This window comes from Cavia porcellus, unplaced genomic scaffold, assembly GCF_034190915.1.
Source record: "Cavia porcellus strain 051 isolate PalLab524CR breed Dunkin Hartley unplaced genomic scaffold, mCavPor4.1 scaffold_6, whole genome shotgun sequence".
In the NCBI taxonomy this organism is placed as follows: Eukaryota; Metazoa; Chordata; class Mammalia; order Rodentia; family Caviidae; genus Cavia; species Cavia porcellus.
In genome coordinates this window covers 89,890,990-89,915,515 of record NW_026947489.1, presented here as the reverse complement: position 1 = coordinate 89,915,515, position 24,526 = coordinate 89,890,990, and the positions used below count along the sequence as shown (strand labels likewise).

The 24,526-nt window shown below is 58.3% G+C and overlaps 1 long non-coding RNA gene across 2 annotated transcripts; it reads left to right on the top strand.

The window, feature by feature from the left end:
• Positions 1-10,628: 10,628 nt before the first annotated feature.
• On the top strand, positions 10,629-23,649 carry LOC134476534 (uncharacterized). Of its 2 annotated transcripts, none has more exons than XR_010048292.1 (4): positions 10,629-11,079; positions 22,302-22,415; positions 22,686-22,803; positions 23,003-23,649. It is a non-coding gene; the product is annotated as an uncharacterized LOC134476534 (long non-coding RNA). The 2 variants fall into 2 exon arrangements; XR_010048291.1 differs by lacking the exon at positions 10,629-11,079 and adding an exon at positions 19,344-21,382.
• The last annotated feature ends 877 nt before the right edge of the window (positions 23,650-24,526 follow it).

Sequence of the window (24,526 nt, the reverse complement as noted above, 5' to 3'; positions counted from 1 at the left end):
CTGCCCTTCCCACCAGCTCCTCGATGCTGGCCTGTTTTCCCTGGCTCTGCCAACCTAGCACCTGCGGTCTGAGGTGGGGGAGAGGCCAGAGCAGAGGGCAGTGTATTTTACCTGTAAAAATCGGGGACTGGGCTGGGTTTGGCTTGCTTCCTGCAGACAGACTCGGGGACGGAGCACACCCTGCTGCAGGGAGAAACAGGCCTTCCTGCCTCCGTGCTGGGGGCGGCTGCAGGGACACTCGGCACTTGGTCCTGGGACTCGTGGTCTGGAGGCTGGACCCTCAGTTTCACGGGAAAATCGAGGTCCATCCGATACCGGGAGGGTTTGGCTCAGTAAGGATGCAGATCCCAGCCAAGGGGAACCTCCGTGGCCGGAAGAGAAGAGGCCACCGGAGTCACAGGTTGGCAGATCCTCGGCTTCCTGCAGAACAGGGAAGACAGTCATCCCTGGAACTCTGCACACTCCAGGCCTTGCGGCCTTTTTTCCCAGGTTTTTGAGGCAGAGTCTCACTCTGTAGCCCAGGCTGGCCTTGAACTCTCAGGGATCCTCCTGCATCAGCCTCCCGAGTGCTGGGGTCCCAGGTATGCGCTAACACATCACTACTTTGGGAGTTTATGTTGACCAAAGGACCTTGCCAGGCCTTGGAATCAAAGGCATCCTGAGGGTTCCTGCTCAGTTCTCTCTCTTTCTACCTCAGTCTCCCACTAATATCTGGGGGGAATTCTCCCCTCTGCGGCCCAAGAGCCTGGAAAGGTTTTTCCCTGAGGCCTGCTTGGCAGACCACTTAGCTGCTGAATAACAAGAATGGTCTGCAGCACTGGGGGCTAGGAGACAGCTTCCAACATCTGGGTCACTTCTCTCCCCAGAATATTCTGGAAGCCGCAGCCCCCTGGAGCAGGAAGGTGTGCAAAGCAGGGCATGGCCAGTTCCTGCTGGAAGTCAGCCTGCTATCCTGTGTCCGAGGCCAGGACGTGGAGCTCAAGGACTGCAGTGCCTGGGAGCCTCGGGGACCGTCCATTCCCAGGCAACCTAAGAGGCACAGAGGAACCCAGAGGGGAGCAGGTGGGAGGCAGTGGGTTCCAGGCCAAGTCCCCATCACGTCCCCAGCCCACAGCGGGGAGGAAAGGTGGGGAGGACCTGAACCCTGAACCTCTAGGACCTCATGTCTAAGGGGTGCTAGGGAGTAGGGAGTAGGTGTCCCCTTCCAACTGGTTCCAGCTTCAAGGCAGAGGAACCTGATGAATTAAGACAGACAGGTCGGAGCTGGGGATTTAGCTCAGCAGCATAAGCACCTGCCTTGCAAGCAGGCAATCATGATTCAATCCCCGGTACCGATAAAAAGGAAAAAGACAGACAGGTCTAGAATTAGATTCTCATGGCAGCAGGGACCCCCTCCCCAACACCCCCATCTTCTCCAACTCCTCTTCAAGGTCTGGAGAGCTGGGGGTTGGGTGTGGTGGTGCATGTCTGGAACCCCAGCACTTGGGAGGCTGAGGCATGACGATCTCAAGTTTGAGGCCAGTCTGGGTTCCACAGCAGGACCCTGTCTCAAAACAAACACACAGACAAACAAAAAGCCAAGAAAAGTGGAGGGGCTGGAGTTTTCAGACTCTGGCCAGTTGGCTCCATGGCTTCTGAGCCTGCAGCCGCAGCTGCTCTGATAGCTGGGATGCAGTGGGCGGATGCACTCGGGTCTCCAGTGCCCTGTAGTCTGCACACGCATGTGCCTGGCCCCAGGGGAGAGTCCTGGCAGCCATGAGTCCTGGGTGGCAGACAGGACAGGGGCCGAGCTTGTCTCCTATTTGCAGGTGAGGAAGCTGAGGAATTTTGCTAAGTCAGCAGCTCAGGAACTGAAACAGGAGGCCGGACCTCTGCTCCATTCCGGGACCCCAGTTCTCTCTACACCACTGCGCCCTCTTTATGACATTTGCAGGATAATTCCGTCTCCCTGGATGCACCTGAGTCTGTGTCTGGCTCAGGCCCAACGGCCAGGGTCAGTGAGGAGTAGACAGGTTGGTGGCAGGCTGAGTCCAGACCAGCCATAGCCCAGCACTGCATGGACCCTCGGTGCCAGCCTGCCTCAGCCTCAGCCTCGGGCTCTGTTTGGGGAAGTCCCCAGGGTTGGCCGAGAGCAGCTGACCCTGGGCCCTGCTCAGGTCTTGATTCTGGTCCCAGCTTCCCCAGGGAGCGCAAGGCCCCACGTGGTACCTAGTGCCTCGGTGACCTCAGGGGACCCAGGCAAGCACTGAGCTGCGCCCTGGGCCTGGGGGAGGCTTGTCAGGTAGGAGGGTTACTCAGGGTGAGCTGAGGGTCAGACTGGCTGATTTAGACCCTGCCTCGTGCACCTAGCTGTGTGGCACACAGAGCGCCAAAGGTGTCTGAGTCACCTCTGGTGACTCTAACAGGGCCCCAACCCTTGGCACTCTCTCTCTCTCTCTGTCCTCTCCTGCTGTCATTGAAAAACAAAGACAACTTAAGAAACAACACAGGCCTTCATTCAGGTGTGGTGGTGAAAGCTGGTAACCCCAGCACTCCAGGAGGCTGAGGCAGGAGGATCACATGTCTGAGTCCAGTTTGGGCGACTTAGCAAGACCCTGTCTCAGACTATACAAAGGTAGAAGGGTGCAGCTCCATGCGGAGGCCCTGGGGTAACCCCTGGTACTGAAAAAATAGAAGAGGAAAAGAGGGGGACAGACGGAGAAGGTGCATGTTCACTTGTTCTATTTAAGGTGCCGGGCACCTTATCAGCACAGCTCACTGAATACCCACAGGAACCTTCTGTGGTTCAGCATTATCCCCACTTCATAGATGGGGAAACAAAGGCATGGAGTGGCAGCCCCTGTGCTTGCTGAGCTAGCCTTGCCCATGTCTCGCTGTGGCTGGCAGGTGCCTGGTTGGTAGCAAGGGTCTGCAGGGCAGGGAGATGGCCAGAGAAGCCACGTGTCTTACAAGGTAGGGGACAGCAGCCCACCTGTCCCTTTTCCCCTGCATGGCCCGAGGGACTGAGGCTAGGTGTTAAGGGCGCCGTCTCCCAATGCTCTCTGCCTAGACTGCTTCCCGCCAGGGGTGGAGGGCTGGGCTGGCCTGGGCTGGGGAGGACCGGGAAGGTGAGGGCAGGCCAGCAGCCACCAACGGCCAGTGACAGGTAGCTGGAGACAGTGCCACTACCCAGGTGACAGATAAGAGCTCCATTGCCACCGTGTCCCCAAATCCTGGCTAGCTTGAAGAGGCTGGCACAGCTTCCCAAAGTCTCTCCTCCTGCCTCAGCCTCCCAACTAGCTGGATTCTAGGCTTGCACCACCACACCCAGCGAGGGTCAGCACCTTGAGACAGGAATGAAGCAGGTGTTGGTGCTGGGGGGGAGTGGGGGTGAATCAGCCAGGGACCAGGAGAGCTTGCCCTGGGCTTTCCACATCTGCTGAGACCAGGCCAGGCAGTAGACGGAGTCACAGTCTGCATCCTGGGATCTTAAAAGTCAACAGAGTTGATACCAAACCGCTTTAAATACACTTCTCCGTGCCTCTGTTTCTCCATCTGTGAAACGGGGATGATGCCAGATTGCAGAGGGTTCCTGTGGGTATTCGGTGAGCTGCACTGACAAGGTGCCTGGCGCCTTAAATAGTGTAAGTAAACACGCGCCTTCTCCGTCTGCCCCCCTCTTTTCCTCTTCTATTTTTTCAGTACCAGGGGTTACCCCAGGGCCTCCGCATGGAGCCGCACCCTTCTACCCTTTTATAGTTTGAGACAGGGTCTTGCTAAGTCACCCAAACTGGACTCAGACATGTGATCCTCCTGCCTCAGCCTCCTGGAGTGCTGGGGTTACCAGCTTTCACCACCACACCTGAACCAAGTAAATACTTCTCAGCAATAACACCTGTGACATCACGGTTTGGGCTCTGGGTATTTTTCCTTACACACCTTGAAACTGAGAGCCGTCGGGCTGGGTGTGGTGGTTCAGGCCTGTATCCCAGGAGTGGGGGGCAGTGTTCTGAGGCAGGAGGATTACAAATTTGAGCCTAGGGTGGGTAGCTCAAGTGACTTGGAGCTTGTCATACAATCAAACGAACAAATAAATGTAAACAAAAAGGCCCAGGGATGTGGTTCAGTGTGAGGACCCCGGGTTGGTGATGGGGGCTCTTGACTACCCTGGTGCTGAAATCACCCCGCGCACCCAGCCCACACTGAGGGAGCTGTGACTGTGGCAGCCAGGCCTTCCTTCCTGGCCGCACTGGGACCCTGCACCGGTCTCACAGCCACCGTGGCTTTGCTCTTGGGGTGGCAGGGCTATCTGTGCCCCATATTTTCTGTTGAAAACAGCCCTGTTCATGACAAAGCTTCCATCATTTGGCTGTCTGTCGTCTGCACCAGCCATGTGGCTCTGGAGAGGGTTAGCTGGAGGGACCCGGCCCTTTACTCCTGTTCAGGGGTATGTGTGTGTGTGTCAGAGACAGGGGTGCGGTAGTGCTTCTGCAGCAGACTGGGGGTCCTGAGCAGGCCTGTCTTCTCCATAATTGGGACCCCTTGAGGCAGGGCCCACACAGTTGGTACCCACAAGGTGCTCCCTGGAGATGGGCCCCGGGCCCTGAGCCCCCAGCCTTGGTCCCCACATCCTGCCATCTTCCCACACATGCACATTTAGGGTACCCGTCGTGGTCTCCCCAAGTTGTGCTGTTGCTAAGACTGTGTAAATGGGACAGTGGAGGCCAAAGCCCACTGTGGTGGTGGGCACAGCCCCACCCCACCCCCGGCAGGGCTCCTGCGGGTTAAGGCAGCCCCCTCCTGCCCACCCCATCCCACTTGCTGGTGCCAGGCCTGGTGGGGGCCACAGTCACCTCCCCCACCTGGAGAGCGGCTGTTGAGAAAGGACCTGGGTGAGCCCCTTCCTCAGGAGGACACTTCCCTGGTTAGAGAGCCAGATGCCAGCCTGTGGGGGGCTATGGCCAGGGGTCCCCCATCCCGGGCTTTGGAGTCTGCCCTGCTGGTGGCTGTGCAGCAGTGCAGAGTTTGGTGGATGACAGGATTGTCCTCTCAGTCCCCATAAAAACACTGGGACAGAAAGGTGTTGAGGAGGTCAGGGGAGCTGGGTCCTTTGGGGACACGGAGAGAGGGCTCAGCCGGCTCCGGTGGCTGTCCCCTCGCTGGAGCCTGGCTGGACACCTGCATGCACTCCATTAGCCCTTCCAGAGGACGCTCAGAAGCCCCGGCCTTCTCTGTCCCCACGAGCAGCACTGTGTGGCGGCCTCTGCGGTGTGGCAACCTGGGCTTGAGTCCTGCATCTCCATCCACGTATCCAGTGGTCTTGGGTGGCCTCAGTTTCCCCATCTGTAAAATGAAGCCAACAGCTATAGTGAGTGCCTAACCCTCTGGAGGATGGATAACTCCAGAGAAGCCCTTGACCTTACCCCGCGCAGGGCTCCGGGGATCGCCCCAGAGACCAGGCAAACAAGGGTCTTCCCAGTTCCCCAGCAAGTTCTTTCGGTCGCCTGCCCTCCAGCGCCTCGGGGACCCTGACCGCTTAGTCCACCTGGGGAAGCAAGGCGCGTGACCGTGCTAGTCTTCTCTGGCCTCAGTTTCCCCCTTCTTGCATGCTGCCTCCTCACTCCTGCCTCGGCGCCCCGCCCTGCAGCCCGGGTGAGATAATGTCTAAGAGATACTTGGCGCTTGCTTCTCAGGAAGCGCCAGACAGCAAGTGACCAGAGGTGATTATCTGCGTGACTAAGGCAGTGGTTTCCCTACCCCCCCCCCCGCCTGGGCAGGGGGAGCGGCCTCTGAGCTCCCGGGGTGGGATGGGGGCGTCCGAAGGGGCAGGGCCTCGGGGTGCCTGCGGGGGAGGAAGCCGGAGCTGGACACGGCCCCAGGTGGGTTTTCACACCGCAGATCATGCCGTCGGAAGGGGCTGGGAGGCGGGGGCCAGGGTGGAGTCTCCCCCAAACCCATCCTGTCTATCCTCACCGTCCGTCACCTGGCTGACCTCGCCCCTCGCCCTCTATCAGCCTTCAGCCTGGACTCAGCCCCCTTCTACGCCCCCACCCTGGCAGCCCCCACCTTGGGGCGGGGCTCCCTGCAGGAGGGATCCAGTCTCCAATCGCTGTGCCTCACTGGGCAGCAGCGCTGGGGTCCTGCTTCTCCAGCACCCCGATGTGAGGAGGGCATGCAGTTCCCGCTCCCGCCTCTGGGTGCCGCTCGCCAGCTGTGTGTGGTGGTCCCTCCCCGACGGCCCCTCCTCACCCTTCTTTACCTTCACCCACCCACACGTCCTCCTGCTCCCCAGAAGGGGTTTCCTGCATTTAGAAAAACAGAAACAGCCACGAGCACTGAGCATTGCTGAGTCCTGTGTTACACTGGGGAAACTGAGGCACGGAGCAGCCATGGGGCTTGCCAGAGGTTGTGCAGAAGAGCCAGGGAACATCTGCAAAGCCTTGGGAGGAGGGGAGGGTTAGGGTGTGACTTGTCTCGTCCCCTTCTATCTACCCCCTAAGTTACATTCATTTTAAAAATGTGTGGGGGCCGGGGTATAGGTGGGAGGTAGCCGCCCAAGAAGGCACAAGAAGAAGGAGCAGGGGGAGGAGGGGGAGGGGAAGGAGGGCGGGGGAGGGGAGGGCGAGGAAAGAAGAAATATTTCAGTTAAGTAGTTAGAGTCATAAGCAGGGTGTCGTGGCTCCTGCCTTTGGTAGCAGCTCTTCAGGAGGCTGAGGCAGGCTCTGGGAGTTCCAGGCAGCTTAGCTGGACTCCAAAGCGCTGAGGCTGTAGCTGAGCGGGAGGGGCCCCCTGGATTCTCAGTGCCACGCAGCCACAGAAGTCACAAAACTGCTGCCAGCCCATCGCAAGCTTCCAGTACCGAAGTCAGTGTCAGTGAAAGTCAGGCATATGGGGGCTGGGGATTTAGCTCAGTGGCATAAGCACCTGCCTTGCAAGCAGGCAGTCGTGAGTTCGATCCCTGGTACCAATAAAAAGGAAAAAGACAAAAAAAAAAAGGCATAAAAAAAAAGAAAGTCAGGCATATAGGCGCGGACTGTTGTAGTCCAATGCGAGCACCCGGGAGGCTGAGGCAGAAAGATCACACATTATAGCTCAGCCTGAGAGAATCAGTGATTTAGGGGGTTTAGGGGGAGGCGCTGGGTAGGAACACAAAGTACCCCATTCCTCAGCTAACTGGCTCACAGCTGATGCTTTCAGATCTGTCTAAACGTTAAACAGCAGTGTGTGTGTGTGGTACCAGAAATCAAACTGACGACCTCGCAATTGCCAGCCAGGCACTTGTGCCACTGAACTGTATCCCAGGCCCAAAGCATGAATTTCTGAGCACAAGTGGATCCGTGAGCAGTTTTCTGACAGGTTTTTCTGTGGTGCTACACAAAGGTGATCTTGGTTTTTGTGGAGTGCAGAACATCTGCCTTGGAGTGGGAGGACCATAGCTTGCTTAACTCCCCTTTTAGGGCATCGGGGCATCGTCCGAGCCCCTGCAACCCGGCAGCCAGGAGGCGGCCATACACAGGGGCAGCATGACTGCGCAGCCTCTGCCAGAACTGCTGTACCTGCAGTGCCAAGCTCCTCATGCGTGCTGGGCATCTGTGCCCAGGTCTGAAGGGGGCACCCCTCTCAGGAGGCCCCTCTGCCAGTTGGCCCCTAATGCGCTCCTCCCTTCCCAAGAACCCCTCAGGTCCTGTGGGGGTGGGGGCGTGACTTCCACGGGCTGGGCAGTCCGAAGTCTGGGAGACCACCCTGCCTCTACAGATGGGTATCTGTGGCCTTGGGGGGCTGGAAGAGGCTTCCTCCTAGGAGATTCTTGCCAGGAAGAGAAGTTGTGGGGAGGAGTAAAGCAACTTGGGTGACCAGCTTATTTCCTGAGAGTTGGGGTGCCGGTGATTTTGTGTTTGGGAAATGCAGGAAGTCTTTCAGGGTAGAACTCTCTAGAAATTTCAAAGCACTGTCCAGATCCCTAACCCTGTCCCTCTGCTCATGGACAGCAGGTGGCTCTGTGTTTCTCTCATCCCTGGCTCTGGACACCTGGCTCCTTGGGCCCAGTGGGTCAGCAGAGTCAGCTCCGCTCAAGTCCAGTCAGCAAATGGAGTCAAGGCTGGAACCTGCAGCCCGATGCCTAGCCCCTGGCCCAGGCCACTGCTGATTTTGCTCTCTGAGCCCTTTTGCACGGCAGACGCCTACTGAGCTCAGGTCCCTGGCTGCCATCGGGTAGGTGCGGTGGCTGTTGTCATCCTGGGAAGACAGGGGCCCAGACCTGGAACCACAGGACAGTTTGGACAGAAGAAGCCTCAGTGGGAGCAACTGCCCTTTAGAAACTCACTCACTCGTGTGAGTGAGTGTGATGGCTCGCCTGTAATCCCAGCACTCAGGAGGCTGAGGCAGGAGGATCGATGTGAGTTTGAAGCCAGCTTGGTTTACAAAGTGAGGTCAAGGCCAGCCTGAACCACAGAGTGAGACCCTGTCTCAAAGAGAGACAGACAGACAGACAGACAGATCTTAATCCAGGGCATCTGAGGCATGAGGCACAGATATTATTATTATTTTGAGGCAGGTGTTCACTGTGTAGTCCTGGCTGGTCTTGGACCCACAGCGATTCTCTCGCCTCATCCTCCAGAGCCCTGGAGTAACATGCATGTGCCACAATGGTGGGCCTCAAATGCTCTCACCAGGTGCTGCGAGTCTGGATTCAGACTCAGATTTACGGACCTGCAAAGCCTGTGCCCTTGCACCATCTGCCTCAGACAGCAGCGTGAGTGGGTGTGTGTTTGATGAGTGATCGAAGGACGGGTTGATTGCAAGGTCTGTCTCACATGCGACATCCCATGAGCACAGGGCTGCACGACCTCCTCGGCCTTGGAAGTCTTGGTTGCACCCAGGAGGAGCAGGTGAATGAATGGAGGAGACAATGAATGAGGAAGCCCTCGGCTGGTTCTGGGTAGCGAGCTTCCGGACAGGCGGGCAGGCAGGAAGTCACTGCGGGTGGGAGGCACCTCAGCCCACAGGAGGCTTGGTGTCTGCAGCAAGTCCATGGCACCAGGCTGGCCAGGACACTGAGGGGCCATGATGTCCATCCTCAGCCTCCATGCGAATGTCACCCATGCTCCTCCCCTTGGGCAGGCTCAGGCTGTCTTCCTGTGTGACCCGTCTCTAGCCCAGCACCCGAGTGGAGAAGGACACTCATGACTCAGGTCACTCGCCATGGGGACCACGTCTTCCCTCCTGTCCCACCTGGGAAGCCGTAGAGGTCTTGGGAAAGGGCACCTGAGGACTTCCAAGGACACCCCTGCCCCGGAACTGCTCATTGGCTGGTCAATGTGGACATTGTTTTGTTTTGTCTTTTACCATGCTGGCCTTGAACTCACTATGGAGCCCAGGCTGGCCTCTGACTCCGAGGAATCCTCCTGCCTCAGCCTTCTGAGTGCTGGAATAACAAGTGTGTCCCATCATGCTGGGCAGAGATTCTGTTATGGGGAGGGGGAGTGGAGGTACCAGGAATTGAACTCAGGATCTTGCACTTGCCAGGCAGGTGCTGCACCACTGAGCTAACTGCCTGGCCCTGGCAGAGATTCTTAAACAGCTCAGAATCACAGTTGGGCTTCAGATGGGGTCTCTGATGGAGAAAGCTCTTAAAATGCAGGTTCTTGGGCCCACCGGGTTAGATGGGGGGTTGGGGTTCCCACTTTGAGCAGTGAGTGCTCCCTTGGCTCTGAGGCAGCCCGGTGAGCCATTCCACCTGTGGGAAGCTGGTTCTGAGCGCACATCCGGTTGGTTCTCTCCAGGAGGGGCTGGGGAAAGAGGCTCCCAGAGGCACCTCACCAGGCCCCTGGAAGGGGTGGGGATGGGGCCCAGCGAAAGCCGGTGACAACTTTGGGCTCAGGGCGATCCCTGCTTCCTTTCTGTCTGCCCTGAGCCTCACGGTTGCTAAGGACGCTGCTAGGGCGCTGGTTTCTCGGGGCCTGGGGGCCCGGAGGGGTCCCTGCGGAGTGTGGGCACTCCTCCCAAGCCCCTGGGAAGTCCTCCCCTCCCCTGGGACTGACCTGCTCCCCCTGCCCGGCCCTGCGCCTGCACCGAGGACCGGAGGCCGCCCGGCCCCGCCCACCCCGCGGCTCGGGAATGCGGGGACCTTCCGTGCCTGCCGACTCCCTGCTGCGGGGGGCAGGAGGACCAGTTTTTCAGGCCCTGGGACAGTGGCGAGACCTGCCCGCCCCCGGGGCTCTTCCTCAGCGAGGCCAGCGGAAGGCGACCCGGGCGTCCTTGGAATGCGGCAGATCCGGCTGCGCACACAGCCCAGCAGGGCGAAGGCGGTCGCGTCCCGGGCCAGCGGAAGCCAGGCCTCTGGGGTCCGCTTCCTGGGCGCCCTTTCCTCCTCGGGAGCCATTGTGCCCTCCCACATCCCATCCCGGCTGCTGGCCTGCTCCCCAGCAGCCTTCTCCGATGGGGACCCCGTCCCCGGCCTCCGAAGAGGGGATGTAGTCAGCGGAGGAGACCAGCCTGGCACGCTGTCCCCAGATTGTCCCTCTGTCCCCTGTCCTGCCCTTGTGTCAGGACTCAGCCACTTCCCCAGGCACCTCCTCCGAGAAGCCCTCCTGGAATTCCTCTGGGGGATACTTTCTCTGGTGTTGCTTGGCTATGTGTCCATGAGCCAAGTGTCCCCACCGGCCATCCCTCTTCTCCCTGGGAACTGGGAGGCCCTTCTGGTAGATGGCAGGGCCAATCTGAATCTTGGGGTCACTTTGGGATAAGCCAAGGGTTCAGAAGGCCTGGTTAGGAGGAAGGCAGGCAGAGGCGAGTAATGGATTCACACCAGGACCTGCTCATTTTGTAGAGCCCAGTCCTGTCCACAGTGTCTTGGGGTGTGGTCTCCCCCACTGCAGTCACACTTATATTAAAACAGACACTTGCCACCTACTGAGCACCTACTATGTGCTGGGAACTAGGAACTTTATTTTATTTTGAGACAGGGTGAAGCTATGCAGTTCATGCTGGCCTTAAACTCACTAAGTAGCCCAGGTTGGCCTCAAATTCACAGGATCCTCCTGCCTCAGCTTCCTGAGTGCTGGAATGATGGGTGTGCACCATCACCCTGGCTCCACAACTGTAAGTAGTACTTCACTTAATTTTCTTTTCTTTCTTTTTTTTTTTTTTTTTTTTTTTGTCTTTTTTCGCTTTTTATCGGTACCAGGGATCGAACTCACGACTGCCTGCTTGCAAGGCAGGCACTTATGCCGCTGAGCTAAATCCCCAGGCCCTTCTTCACTTAATTTTCAAAATGACCTGATGAGAGTGGTAGCTACTATTACTGTTCTCATTTTATGGAGGAGCAAACAGAGGCTATTAGCTTCCTGTTTGAAGGGAGAGCTTCAGCCTTTTCCCCAGTCCCAGTGCCCGGATGTGAACACCTGGCTCTGCAGCTGAGAACTGCAGCTGGTCTGGCCAGGGGCACAGAGGAGGCTGCTCTACCCTGCACTGCTCGCTAAGGATTCTGGGAGGAGGAGGCCTGTAGGCAAAGCTAGGTGTAGGCCTAGCTGGGGGCTCCCCGTGTTCCTATGGGTGATGGGATGTGCCAGCCAGGGTACACAAGGCACGGGACAGCTGCCAGGCTCCATGCCTCAGGTCCCAGGTCCTCCTCCTGCACTGGGGGTGTCCCTGGTGGGTGGGGCAGCTGTCAGACCTGTGTTGTGATGTTCTGGGCTGGCAGTCGGGCGGGGTGCAGCGCAGGCCCTGACCTGGTTGGGCAGGTTGGCCCACCCTGAGTGGCACCTGTGACCAGGCGCCAACCCCACCCACCGCCTTTGAAGTCATGCAGCCTGTGCTCAAGGCCCAGCCCCTCTTCTGGGCTGACTCCCTAGAGAGAAAGACTTGGGGTCCTTGGAAGAGAAATGTTCTCTGGCTTGGAACCAGCTGCAGTGGGGGTAGGGCAGGCCGGGACCTGGTGGGAGGAGGCGACCACCCCTCCCCCACAGCGTGGTCCTCTTGGAGCAGGAGTGGGGGTGGGGCCTGGGTGCTGCAGAACCCTGGACGGGAGCCCAGGCGGATGGCGAGAGGAGATGGGGATGAGGGATGAGGGATGAGGGCTTGCTAAGGAAGCCCCCTCCTGACCAGAACATGGAACTTTTCTACTGAGCTACATCCCCAACCTTTTAAAACTTTTTTGTTATGTTGTTTTTGGAGACAGGGTCTTGCTATGCTGGCTTTGTACCCACTATGTAGCCCAGACTGGCTACTGTGAACTAGTGATTCTCCTGCAGGTGTACGCCACCTGTTCTGACCTCCCGACTCTTTGTCACCAGCACGAGGCTTGGTGGAGAATTTCAGCCCCCTCCAGCTTCCTGGGTGCCCCCATCGGTCCCTTCTGCTTGACTGCTATTGGCATCAGGGTGACAGGGAGGGTATGGTGATGGCCTTCGAGATGACTGCCAGGACACTTGAGGAGCTTCAAATTCCTCAGGGACCTAGAGCCACAGCCCCCACCTGCCTCTGTCTACACAGCATGGAAAGCTGCCCAGCTCTGCCAGCCAGCCTGCTTGGCATGCGCAGAACGAACCCAGATCCACTCCCCACCCAGCCTGGTGCAGGTGGCAGCCAAACTCGGGCTCCTCGGTCCTCTCCAGTGGTGGTGGTGGCGGTGGCAGTGGCAATAAGCAGCTCTCTAATCCTCCAGAGCCTCCTCCAAAAACCATTAGGCAGCCAGGCCCCAGCCCTTTGGGCCTGCGTGCGACCCGCCCTCCCCTGCCTGGCTCCCAGCCAGCGGCCAGCGTGGCCCCAGACCTCAAGTGGCGCCTGGCCCGTGCTGACCCCTTTGTTTCTGCCTGACTTGTACTGCAGGCTGTCTGCCTAGATGGGGTACCCAGGATGGTGTGTCTCCTGGGGGCCCCAATGTCTGGGGAGGGGTCGAAGAGCCCTTGCTCTAGGCTTTGGGTGTCTGCTACCAGTCCCACCAGTTTGGAGGTGGCCAAGGAGTCGCCAGCTAAGGCCCAGGTCCAGGTGGCCAGGCTGGTGGCAGGAGCCTTGTTGCATCCCCGTCCCCACCCTGCCTGGGCCAGCCCCGCCCTGCCCTCAAATCCAAGGCAGCACAGCATGCACCTGACCCCTCCTCCTGCGCCTCTGCTCCAGCCTCTCCTGCCCTGGGAAGCCTGCTCCTGTAGCTGAGTCCCTGCCCACCCTGGCGTGACCCAGCTGGGGTGGCAGGGACCGGGCCTGTCCTTTGGCCTTGGGCAAACCCTTGACCTTCCCTGGCTGTTTGTCCTGCTGTAAATAGGGCTATTAACCCCAACTTGCCTCGCTAGGGTATTAGAGGAGCTTGGCCTGGTGAGTCTGGTGATCTTACAGTGTAGCCACCGAGGGCAGGGACCTGACTCCTTCAAAGTGATCAGGGACTGTACCCATCTGGTCTGAAGCTTCCGCCTGAGACTCCCCTGCCTCCCAGGGTCATGGGATTCCAGAAGGAGGTGCTTGGCCTGGCCTAGGAGAGGAAGACATGGTGGGGTTGGGGGTAACCCGGGGTAGGGCCTCTTTCCCCTCCTGCCTGCTGAGGCTCTGGGGGAGGAGAGACTGCAGTTGGGGGCGGTGTCTCAGGCTCTGCCCTCACCGCTGGGATCAGCAGCTTTGGGAGGAGGACCATGTAAGTGACCCCACACCGCTGGACTGGAGCATCCACTCTGAGGTGGACAAGGGCTGCTTCAGGAGGACTAAGACACTGAGAGCTGCTGAGAGGGCTGAGTGTTTGGAGACCATCTTCTGGTCAGGATAAGTAAGCATCATGGCAACAGAAATATCTGCTGCACGGAGCAATATCTATATATATAATTTTGTGTTTCTCTGTGTGAATCCCCATCCCGTCTCAGCCAGATCCCTTAGTGTGTGAGGGTAACTGGGAGCCTTTCTTGTCCCTCCCATGAGTGTACAAAGCACTTTGCAGGCTTCAGCTCCTTGCAGTTCCACATCTAACTACTTTGAAGTCTCACATTAATTCCAGGGAGTGTTTACTGAATATCTACTATGTGCCAGGCAGGAGTTAGAGGCAGAACTGGGGACATAGTGACAATAACAAAGCAGATAAGACCTCTGTTGCTATTCTAGTGAGGAAGGGAGAGAAGCAACCAAGGAAACACAGGTAATGTCGGTCCCCCAAGTGCTCTAAGGAATCCCGAGCAGCACAAGGGGACAGAGGGAGACCTGGAACCTCCTGGAGGTGACTGCTGTTGGGTAGAGACTTGCATGAAAGGGGGTGTGGTGGTGTTTGCTTGTATTCCCAGAGCTCTGGGAGGCTGAGGCAGGAGGATGGCAAGTTGGAGCCGAGCCTGGACAACTTACTGACTTGGTGAGGCCCCGTCTCAAAGTAAAAAATCAAATCAAATCACGAAGGCTGCAGCTGTAGCTCAGTGCACAAGCCCAAGCGCTTGTACTGGTCATTCCCAGTACTGAGGGAAGGGGGTGGGGAGCAGCCATTTGAATATAGGAGTCCCATCAATCCAGGCAAATCGAAAGACCCCATGTGGGTGCTCGCTTGCTTAGGCACATTGGCATGGCCCGAGGGCAGCACTGGGGAGCAGAGAGAATGCAGGTGACCCGCCTGAGGTCCTGCAGGCCGAGACGCAAGAGCACAGGGCCGGCAGGCCTGCTGTGCAGTGTATTCACCATGTGGGGGAACGGAGGGCAGAGGCTGGGCCCAGACCAGCCATCTGGGTTTCAGCGAGCACTCAGTGATGGCGTGCTCCTGTGTCTCAGCCCGGTGTCCCCCAGCCCAGGAGCGGGAAACAGAGCTGGCTCACCTGGTCAGCTCTCCCAGGCTCCGGGACTATGAGATAAGTCGAGTGTTAGCAATAAAAAAGGTCTGGCCCAATGCGGCCCAGCCTTGGAGTCTGCCGGGAGTGGGAACCACGGTCCCCACCTGCTGCCCTGGCAGCTGGCACCCAGCAGGGCATAGAGTCACGGCTTAGCAAAGATGGGTAAAGGGAGGAATGTCAGTTAGGAGGCAGAGAGACTGACTTTCTAGCCAGGCCTCCAGTTTCTCCTAGGAGATTAAGATTCTTGTTGTGGGAGGGATCCCAAGAGACCTAGATTGAACCTCGTGGGTCCCAGATGAGGAAACCGAGGCGCAGTGATGGCAGATAAAGAATGCTGTTGTGTAGGAGGGCGGTGAGGTGTGCCCGCCTCCTTTTAGGGCTGCTCTGGGTGGACACAAAGGCCTGGACCAGCTGGGGAGAGATGCAGAAGGTGTTTGGATTCCAGCTGCAGAAAAATCCGGGCTCCGTAGGGCTGCTGGGGAGTGAGGGCTGGAGAACTTGGTCTCAGGAAAAGGTCAGCTTAGGGAGGGAGGGGAGAAGATGCCCCGCTCAGCCCCAGGAAAGGGACTAGAATTTGTCCCCAGACTCCTCACGGCTTCCTCTGCCTCCCTTGTCTCTCAGTCCAAGCATCTCACATGGGGACGTGGCTGTGACCAGGACACAGGGCCTTATGGCAGGGATGCCCAAAGCCACTGGGCATTTTTCTAGTGTGTCTATGTGGCCCAAGGAATGAGAGAAAAAGAAAATAGTTCAGCTTGAAATATTCAGAACCTCCTCTTTGTACTAAAGGCCCTTGGAGCAGATGTGGAATAAGTGTGCATTGCCCCGACAGATAAGGCCTGAAAGGAAAGTGCACGTGGGCAGGAGTTCTGTGGGCGCCATCTCCCCACCAGCTTTTCCCCAAGTCCTGCTCAGAGCCCCCTCCCACCCCCGCAACATTAACAAACAGTTTCCCCACAGCCCGCTGCATTTCTTCTTCTATCATGTGGTGAGCTTTTGATTCACTAAAGTGAGGTCTGTATGCTAAGGGAGGAGCTAGAATATTAGAATACCTGATGGGACTATATATTTTTTCAAGACAGTGCCTCACTATGTAACCCAGGCTGGCCTTGAACTCCAGAATGCTGGACTTACAGGACTGTGCCACCGTGCCTGGCAGTTCTTCTATCATTGGGGACAGGAGCTGCTCCAGAATGAGGATAGGTCAGCCCGAGGGGTCAGAGGATGACTGTCCAGAAAGGACCAGCACCTAGGCAAATACTATGGGCTCCACCCTCGGAGACAAGCTGGGACAGTCTTTCCAGGACAGGAGCAAAGCAGGGAGTGTTGGTTTCTAGCTAAAGGTGTTTGGAGCTCCGTGCTTCCTGGCAGCAGTGGAAGAGGATGAGTGTGTGACCACGGGGCCTAGGGAGGTGGCGGGTTTCAGCAGGAGAAGTCCTGAGCCACCAGCATGGGCTGGGCCTGGCACCCGACGCTCCACCCAAGTCTGCTGCAGGTTTGGTCTGCACGCCACCACCGTGCCTCCTGGGAGACAGAGAGTGGCCCGGGTGTCCACTCAGAGTGGCAAGAGAGGAAGGCCGAGACCGGAGGTCACAGGCTGGGAGCAGGGCAGGGACTCGAGAAGGCTCAGTCCAGGAGGCAGAGGTGGGAGGGGAGGTGCTGCCTCCAACCTGGGCCAGGGTGGGGCCCGGGAGCTTTGAGGACAGCACAGAACCTCCCTGGAGTCACTCTGGCCTTGGTGACAGTGCCCTCAGAGAGCAGGAGCTTTCTGATCACTGCCAAGGAAGCCAAGGACTGGGGCAGTGGAGGCATAAGATTGGGGAGGGCAGAGGTTTGTGCCTCGGCAGCCATGTGACAAAAGGGTGGCACCAGCCGGAGGAGGAGTCCTGCCTTGCATTTTGGGAACGCATGGATTAACTCATTTAACCCTGGAGATAAACCCAGGCAGCGGGGACTTTGGGTAACCCCACTTGGATACCCAATCCAGATGGTGCCCGAGGGTCTGTAATAAAATCAGACAAAACTGTAAGCAGCGCCCCCCCCAAGCCCATTCCCTCACCCCCTGACCCGAAGCTGACTCCCCACTTTATAGATGAGGAAACTGACTCTCAGTTTACATTATCACTGAAGGTGACTTTAATGCTAGGTGGGGGTCACAGAGCAAGAACATTGGGGAACTAGAATTTATTTACCCCAGGTCAGCATGACTCCGAGGGCCTGGAAAGCGCTCCAGGCCCACTGATCAGCAGGGAACTATGCGGGAAACCAAAAGGTAGGGAGTGTGCTTAGGAGAAATCTAGGGACTCTCTGTCCTTCCTCTCTGGGCTGGGCTCCCCGGAATTCCAGTCTTTACCCCTGCCAGGAGGGGGCGCTCTGCTCAGCCAGGGAGAACTAGAAAGGAGGGGAGGAAGAACCTTGCTTTAGGGCGCCAGGTGAGATCTGGAGGAGTAAGTAAGGGCTTTGAAAAAAAATCAAGTTAAGGGGCCGGGGTGCAGCTCAGTGTGAGCACTTGCCTAGCATGCACAAGGCAAATTCAAGCCCTTAAATATCCAGTCAGCGGAGGGCGGGCGGGAGGCAGCGGGCCCACATGTTGCCCTCTGTTCCGTCTGTTCCCGGGACTGACTGTTCTCTCCCTGCAGGGTCAGCTGCCCCTGACCCCCTCCTAAGCTTGTTTCCAGCTCTGTCCTGCTCCTTCACCAGGGCAGGTGCAGCCTGGTCCGAAGGCCTTTGGCCAGGTGCCTCCCTGGCCCACCTGAGAGCAGGTGGGGGCGGCCGACACCCCTCAGGTTTCCTGCACTGGAATGTCCTCCTGGGGCAGGCGGGGTGCTGATTGCAGTAGGATAGAGCCTTGCGAAGGTTTGGGATTGGGGATGAAAGGTGATCTGGGAAAGTTCTTAAGCTTCATTCCCAGGGCCAGGAACGTCCTGGCCTCAGGGTGGAAAAAAGAGGAGCAGCCTGCTTCCCTAGAGTTGGCTGGGCTGGGCAGCCAAGGCCTTTGCCCTGGGCCCTTGACTCCGGCCTCAATAGCCCTGTCCTGACCACTTTGCAGCCAGGTCTCTCCTGGAGCCACAGAGATTTTGCATGATCCCCCTCTATACCCCAGAACCCCAGAATTGCTGCCCTAAATGTCTAGATCTAATGTCAGCATCCGGCAAGGGGCTTTACCCTGCACATCCTCTTTCTAGTCCTTGCCTGGCCCCAAACCCTTGGGCCCCAGGCGTCAGTGAGAGGCAGGAGGTCAGGGAGCAGAGGAGCTGGGACTGGCGACCTTGGGTGCTGGCCCGGAGTGCCAGCTTCCTTTCCTGGCATGGGACACAGAGGTGGCAAAGAGGCCAGGCCACCATTCCCACTCCATCCGCACTCCTCCCAGCCAGCCTCTGAGAACCCGACCCAGAGCGCATGTGCGCATGGGGTCAAAAGGGACTTGCCTGTGGTTTTTGGTGCCAGCATTAAAGGGATGAGCTCAGAAATTAGGAAGGTACAAAGTCATTCTCTGTCTCTGGCTCTGTCTCTCTTTCATTACTGAGGATTGGACTCAGAACCTTCTCACTAAGCTGTATCCCCAGGCTTTTATTGATACAGGGTCTCATTAAGTTGCCCAGACTGAGTTCATTCTTGCAGTCCTCTTGCCTCTGCCTCCCAGAAGGCTAAGAATGACAGGCATGCACTGCCACAGCCAGAGACAGAGGCTCTCTTTGCCCCCGTTACCACCATGTGTGTTGTACCCTGGAAGGACCCAGGGAATCGTTGCCTTGAAGAGGTGACGTGGTCTTGTGCCCTTAAAGCCTTCCCTAGTCTCCCCAAGAGCCCTCCCAGCTCTTCCCAAGAACCTGCCTGCACTCTCCATCTCAAGGGAGCAGATGTCCAACCCCGTCCTGTTCCCCCTTACCCCAGGACCCAGGGGCCAGTGAAGATGGGAGGCAGGCAAGGCCAGCCCTTTCCCCTAGCCGGGCTGTCAGTGGCCAGTCCCATCACTAGGGCAGAAGCTGGGGGGGGGGGGGCGGTGCTCAGTGAGAGAAAGATGAAGCTGGTCCCCCCACGTGTCAGGGAACAAATTGGGCCAATTTGGTATGATTAGTGAAGAATTCACATCTGGCCAGCAGAGGCCTCCCCCTAACCCAGCCCAGCCTGGCTCCTGCACCCCATTAGAAGCTATTTTCTCTGACGGCTCCATTTGTCTCTATAGTGGGGGATTTGACAGCTCTCTGGCCAGCCTGGGGGGCCAGGCTCTGAGCGAGAGGCCCAAGGCCAGGCGCCCTCCCACTCCCCGGACCCAATACAGTGAGAGACGCCCAGCTCCCGGCAGGCCCAGTCACCTGTACATCCCATGTGCAGCTGTGTGCAGCGCCCCACAGCTGAGCACAGGTGGGGGTGCACCCCTCACCGAGCTCCCCCACCTGCGTGGCCTTGGATCTTGGTTCCCTGCCTTGCACAGTGAGGCTGTGCTGTAAGCTTGGAGACACGTATGCGGGTGCCTGGTGGTGCAGGAGGCAGGGGTCTGGTGTTTTCTAAAAGAAAACAGCTGGGCCTATAGAAGGGAAGGCCTGCCCCCCACTTCCTTCACCCCTTCTGCGCCCCTCCAAATGCCGGTGGCCGGCTGTTGCGCAGCTGGCAGATTGGGCCCCCAGAAATGGCTTCAAGGGAGTACCACAGGGGTGTGGCCTTCAAAGCCTGGATCTTCCTCCCCCAGCAGTGACCCCAGGTTGCCAGTGTCAAAGACAATTTGGGGCTACTTAAAAGAACCTGACCTAAGGGTCACCTGGGCAAAGCGCTGCTATGAGGAGCAGCCACCAGATGGCAGCCTAGAGCCAGCCTCCTCCCAGGGAGCCCCAGCACGTGTGCCCGTGTATGTGTGTGTGTGTGTGTGTGTGTGTGTGTGCCCACTTACACATAGGAATCTAGGTCTTGGGTGAGCATTCTCACTGCTACCTGGGGGAAGGGTACCCCTCCTAGACTTCGCTGTGAGGTCACATGGCTTTGGGGGATGGGCCGTGCCAGCTTCTCTGGCCTCTGGCATTTTACATCATGGCATCATCAGAAATAAGCAGAGAAGGACACTGGACCTCTGTGATCTCTGCAGCCACCACACCTGTCCTGAGAAACGAAGTGGATGCAACCGTTCCAGTTTACACCGGCAGGAAGGGTTTCTGCCAATGTGGGACTCTCAGTGCCAACACCAGGATGGTCCTGGGCAAACTAGGACAATAGGTCACCCTAGCTAAGCAAAAGCCGGAGAGGCCAGGCAGAGGGACGGAGGAGAAACCAGTTCTTCTGAGATGTGCTTGCTGATTCCTATTTGATCTTCTTCAGCCCAATGCTTACCAGTCCTTGGAGGTCCGAGGCTTTTCTCCTAAGGCAGTGCTTGAGCTGTCGGATGGGTGTCCTGACTCCAGGAAGGGGCGCAGTACAGCTGGGAGTGGGCAGCTTAGTAGTTTATCTCAGTGGAGAGGAGACCACAGGCTTGGGGTGTGGTCACCCAAACCAGGCTGGCCTGCCCTCCCAAGGCGCCGACCACCCAGCACCTTCTCTAATTAACATGTGAACCTCCCAACACCCACTGTGTGGTTGCTAGAGTTATTATCCCATTTCAGAGATGGGATAACTGAGATGGAGTCATAGGCCCCAGGGCTGAGTTGGGGGAGAGTAAGGTAGGGTCCCCTCCTCCTGAGCCACTGTTCAGCTCAGGGGCCGGAGTAAGCCTCACCCTCAGGGATGGGCAGTCCGAAGGTCCTCCCTGAAGGTGGCTCAGCCCGACTCAGCAGACACCGATGACATCATTAAGGATGGAGAAGGAGGAGGAGGTCACCTCAGCAGGACTCCAAAGCTGACTGTGGCCTTCAGGAAATGCAGATCCGGCAGCACCCACTTCACTCTCCGAGCAGCCCTCCTTCCCAGTCAGCCTCTCCAGCCCGGCTCTGCCCACAGAAGCCAAGCAGGGAGGCTGGAGGCCAGAGTGGAACCTGGGCTTCAAAACCGAGCTTGAAGCGCTGGTGGGAGGGGGCTGGGGGCTCCCGGGTCCACCTCTTCTGCTCTACCGGGCCTTGGAGAGCTGTGTGCTATTGTCAGATTGGCAGTGCTAGGGATCAAACACAGGGCTTTGCGTGTGCCAGGCAAACCCTTGACCTCCGAATTTCACTAATTTACTGGTACCGGAAATCAAACTCAGGACCTTACTAAGCTCGCCAGGCAGGCGCTTGTGCCGCTGAGCTATATCCCCGGCCATCACACATTTATTTTAAGGCTGGGCGGCCCGGCCGGCCCCCTTTTCCAGCTGCCTCTTTCCCAGGAGGCTGGGGGACCCGATGACCTTAGGAGACCTCAGAACGGAGTCTGGAGGAGCCCAGCACCCCTGCTGTGGCCGAAGGGGAAGGTGTTGTAGAAATCGCACCCCTCTCCGGTGCTCAGGGCTTGGTGGAGAAGCGGGCGGGGGCGGGGTGCCATGAGGGTCCCTGACGCTGGGACCCATCTTGGGTCGGCTCCCAGCCGGCCTGGCTTCCGGGGGCACCCAGGTGAGGTGGGGTGCTTGCTTGTTTACACCCTTTGGGGTTTGCTTCCAGCCTAAGGCCACTTCCTGTTTGCACTAGCAGGCCCCGGGGAGATCAAAGGCAGGGCTGGTGAGTTCAGGGCAGAGCTGAGGATGGCCTTCCAGCCGGTGTAATGGGGGGTTGGCGTTTATGTGGAGTCCTGGAGCATCGAAAGGACACTGGGGGGACAGAGCCAGCTCCCTGGGCTTGACCGCTCCTCCTCCAGGCAGAGGGGGACATCTCTCCTTCCCGAATCCTGACCCCAACGCTGAGCTTCCTCTCTGATCGCAGAGTCCTGGCTCCTCCAGTTTTCCTGATCCCTCTCCTAGAACCGGTCCCCTCCTAACCAGGGGCCGTCAAGAGGGGCGACTGCTTCCCACCCCTCCCCTCCCCCCCCTCCCCCCCCCTCCCCTCCCCTCCCCCTCCTCGCGGTGGGCCCGCCCCTCCCCAGCGCGGCGGGCGTGGCCGCGCAGCTGTCACTCACGCGCGAGGAATGCAGACGGCAGGGTGCCCTGTGGTTGCGTCTCCGCCCCACCGGCGAGGTAGGCGCCCAGGTACCCAGCCTGTGGGCCTTGGGAGCCCGCCAAGCTGCTGATGAAAGGCGCAGCCAGATTAACCCTTTCTTGGCCGCGCCCTGCCACTGCTGCCGGCGGTTGGGTGCTTGCTGACCTGGAGGGGCGCCCCAGCCAGAGGGGGGAGGTGGACTCAAACACAGGGCTCTTGCTTGCAGGGGACCCTCACAGGCCCAGGTGGCCCTAGCTCTGGGGTCCTCACAGTTAAGGAACAAGACTCCTGATGACAGATGATAATCCCTACCCTGAGCTTCTCCTCTGGGCATTAGCTAAAGAAAGAGCACTGGATAGAGAGTTCAGAACGTCATGCATTCATTCAACACGCATGTTTTAAGAGCTGAGCTATTCAACTCAGGAACCAAAGCTATAGAATTACAAGGCTGGCGACTCAAACTGTAGGTTGACTCTTTCCAGGGAGACCTCCATTTCTCCCACAGAATCCCAGGCCGATGTTGAGGACATGCTTGGAACCCACAGTTTCGCTCCTGCACCCCTCTAGTGAAAACCCCCAGGGAAGATTCCAGGAAGCAGTTCCAGAAACTGAGAACTAGGTATGCTCTTCTTTGGATGAGGCTGAGGTAGACACGTCTCTGTTCAGTGGGGGACCCTGGCCACCCTTGCAGTGGCCTGGGCTCCCTGGGGGCATCTGTGGAGCCCTGAGGTCTGCCCCCCCACCCCACCCCAGGCCTGGTGCTGTGTTCCGCTGTCCACGGGGGGCTCTGCCTTGGGCCTTGGGGTCCTCACTGCCTGTCCCTCTCCTCTGTGTGTTTCTGCACCCGTGCACCGTTAGATGGTGCCACCCTCAGCCCCTCCTCTGACAGTTCTGCCAAGATGCCCAGGAGCCAGGGGCAAGACCACGCCTTCGGTTTTGCCTCCAGTTGTCGTGTGCACAGGGGTACGTGGCAAGCAGGTGCAGTGGGACCCCTGTTCCCCACAACTGTAAGTGAATCTCTGATCCACTGGGACACAGGGGCTGCCCCTCAGTGCTGGGGGACATGGCCTGGAGCACCCTGATAGCTTTTGTCTCACCCAGCCCGCCCTGGTGAGGAGCTGGGAGTGCCTAGAGGGGCGGTACCTAGGGGAGCAGGAAGCCAGGAGGCCCGGGGTCCAGACCTTGCTGCCCCTCTTCATTCCCCAGGGTCCCCAGAACCGCATCCTCTGGGGAACCTGGGCTTGGGCTACAGTGGAGCTAGAGGGACCCTCACCCCTCCCACGCTGGCCAGTTCCTGGGCAGCCCGCGAGCACAGTGCCTCCGAGTCAGAGCCTGGACACCTGCAAACCATCCTAATGCTCCACCATCCTCCCCACCTACGGGCCACCAAGTCCCCTTCCTTTGGCAGCACTAGTGGTACCCTTTTCTTCGCTTCCGCTGCTCCGGATTGAATCCGAGCCCCAGCTCATTCCTTCCTGAGTCTGTTGCAACAGTGGCTGCACCCCTCGCTGGAGGTGGGGGTGCGGAGCGCCCCCCAGGTCCTCCTTCCCCTCCTCCTGCCCCTCCTCCGCACTCCACCGAGACTCCTCAGAACACAGGTCTCTGCACGCCATGCTCACGCTCAGACGCCTTTGATGGCTCCCCATGGCCAATAGGATAAAGTCCCGGCGTTGCCTGGCGTTGACAGTTGGCCCTGGTTTGGTGCCAGCTCACCCGGCCAGCCTGGGTCCCCTTCAACCCCAGCTACCTCCTGTGGCCCGCATGGACCTGCCAGTGCCCTCAGTGGCTCCTGGGCTGAAGATGTTGGGAGGGAGAACTGATCCATAATCCCATAAATAAATACATCCTGATAACGGTGCTGAATTCTGGGTGTCTAGGGGAAGTTACAGTGAGAGTGGGACAGATTCAGATGGGGACCGAGAAACCTTCTAATACCTGGGGTGGAGGCTGTCTCTCTCTCTCTCTGTCTCTCTCTGTCTCTCTCTCTCTCTGTCTCTCTCTCTCTCTCTCTCTCTCTCTCTCTGTCTGTCTCTCTCTGTCTGTCTGTCTCTCTCTCTCTCTCTCTCTCTCTCTATATATATATATATATACATATATATATATATATATATATATATATATATATATTTAACTCTGTAGTCCAGACTGGCCTTGAGGATCCTCCTGCCTCAGCCTCCTGAGTGCTAGGGCTACAAACATGTACCACCACTCTCTTGGGAGTGAATGTCTCTTGGCCTCTCCCACCTAGTCTGTGCTTGGTTTCACCTTGAACTTGAGTCTGTCTGGGGCGTGGCAGCCCTGCCCCTGACAGCTGAGAGTTCACGCTCATGGAGCTGTGGATTGCACACAGTAGGCCCTGTGGGCAGTGCCATTTACAGGAGAGACAGCCTCTGAGCAGATGCAGAGAGGCCTGGACTTGCGTCCCTGAAAGTCCCCTCCCCTCTGAGCTCCGTGCTCCGTACTCCGTAGCTCCCCGGGTGTCTGGAGAGCCCTCTGAGCTCTGGCCTCACTCTGGGGGGCTCCAAGAGGAGATCTCTCCTGGGGTGGAGTGGATCTAGGGTGAGCAGGGGGAGGGGCTGGCATCTAATGCCCCAGCCTCCCAGGGGCGCCCCCTGCAGCCTGTGCTTTGGTCTGCCTGCAGTTGTGGGAAGAAAGAGGGACCTTTCTACCTTAGCAGCGCGCCCACTACAACACCCCATGCCCTTCCCTCTTCCCTCACCCCAGCTTCCT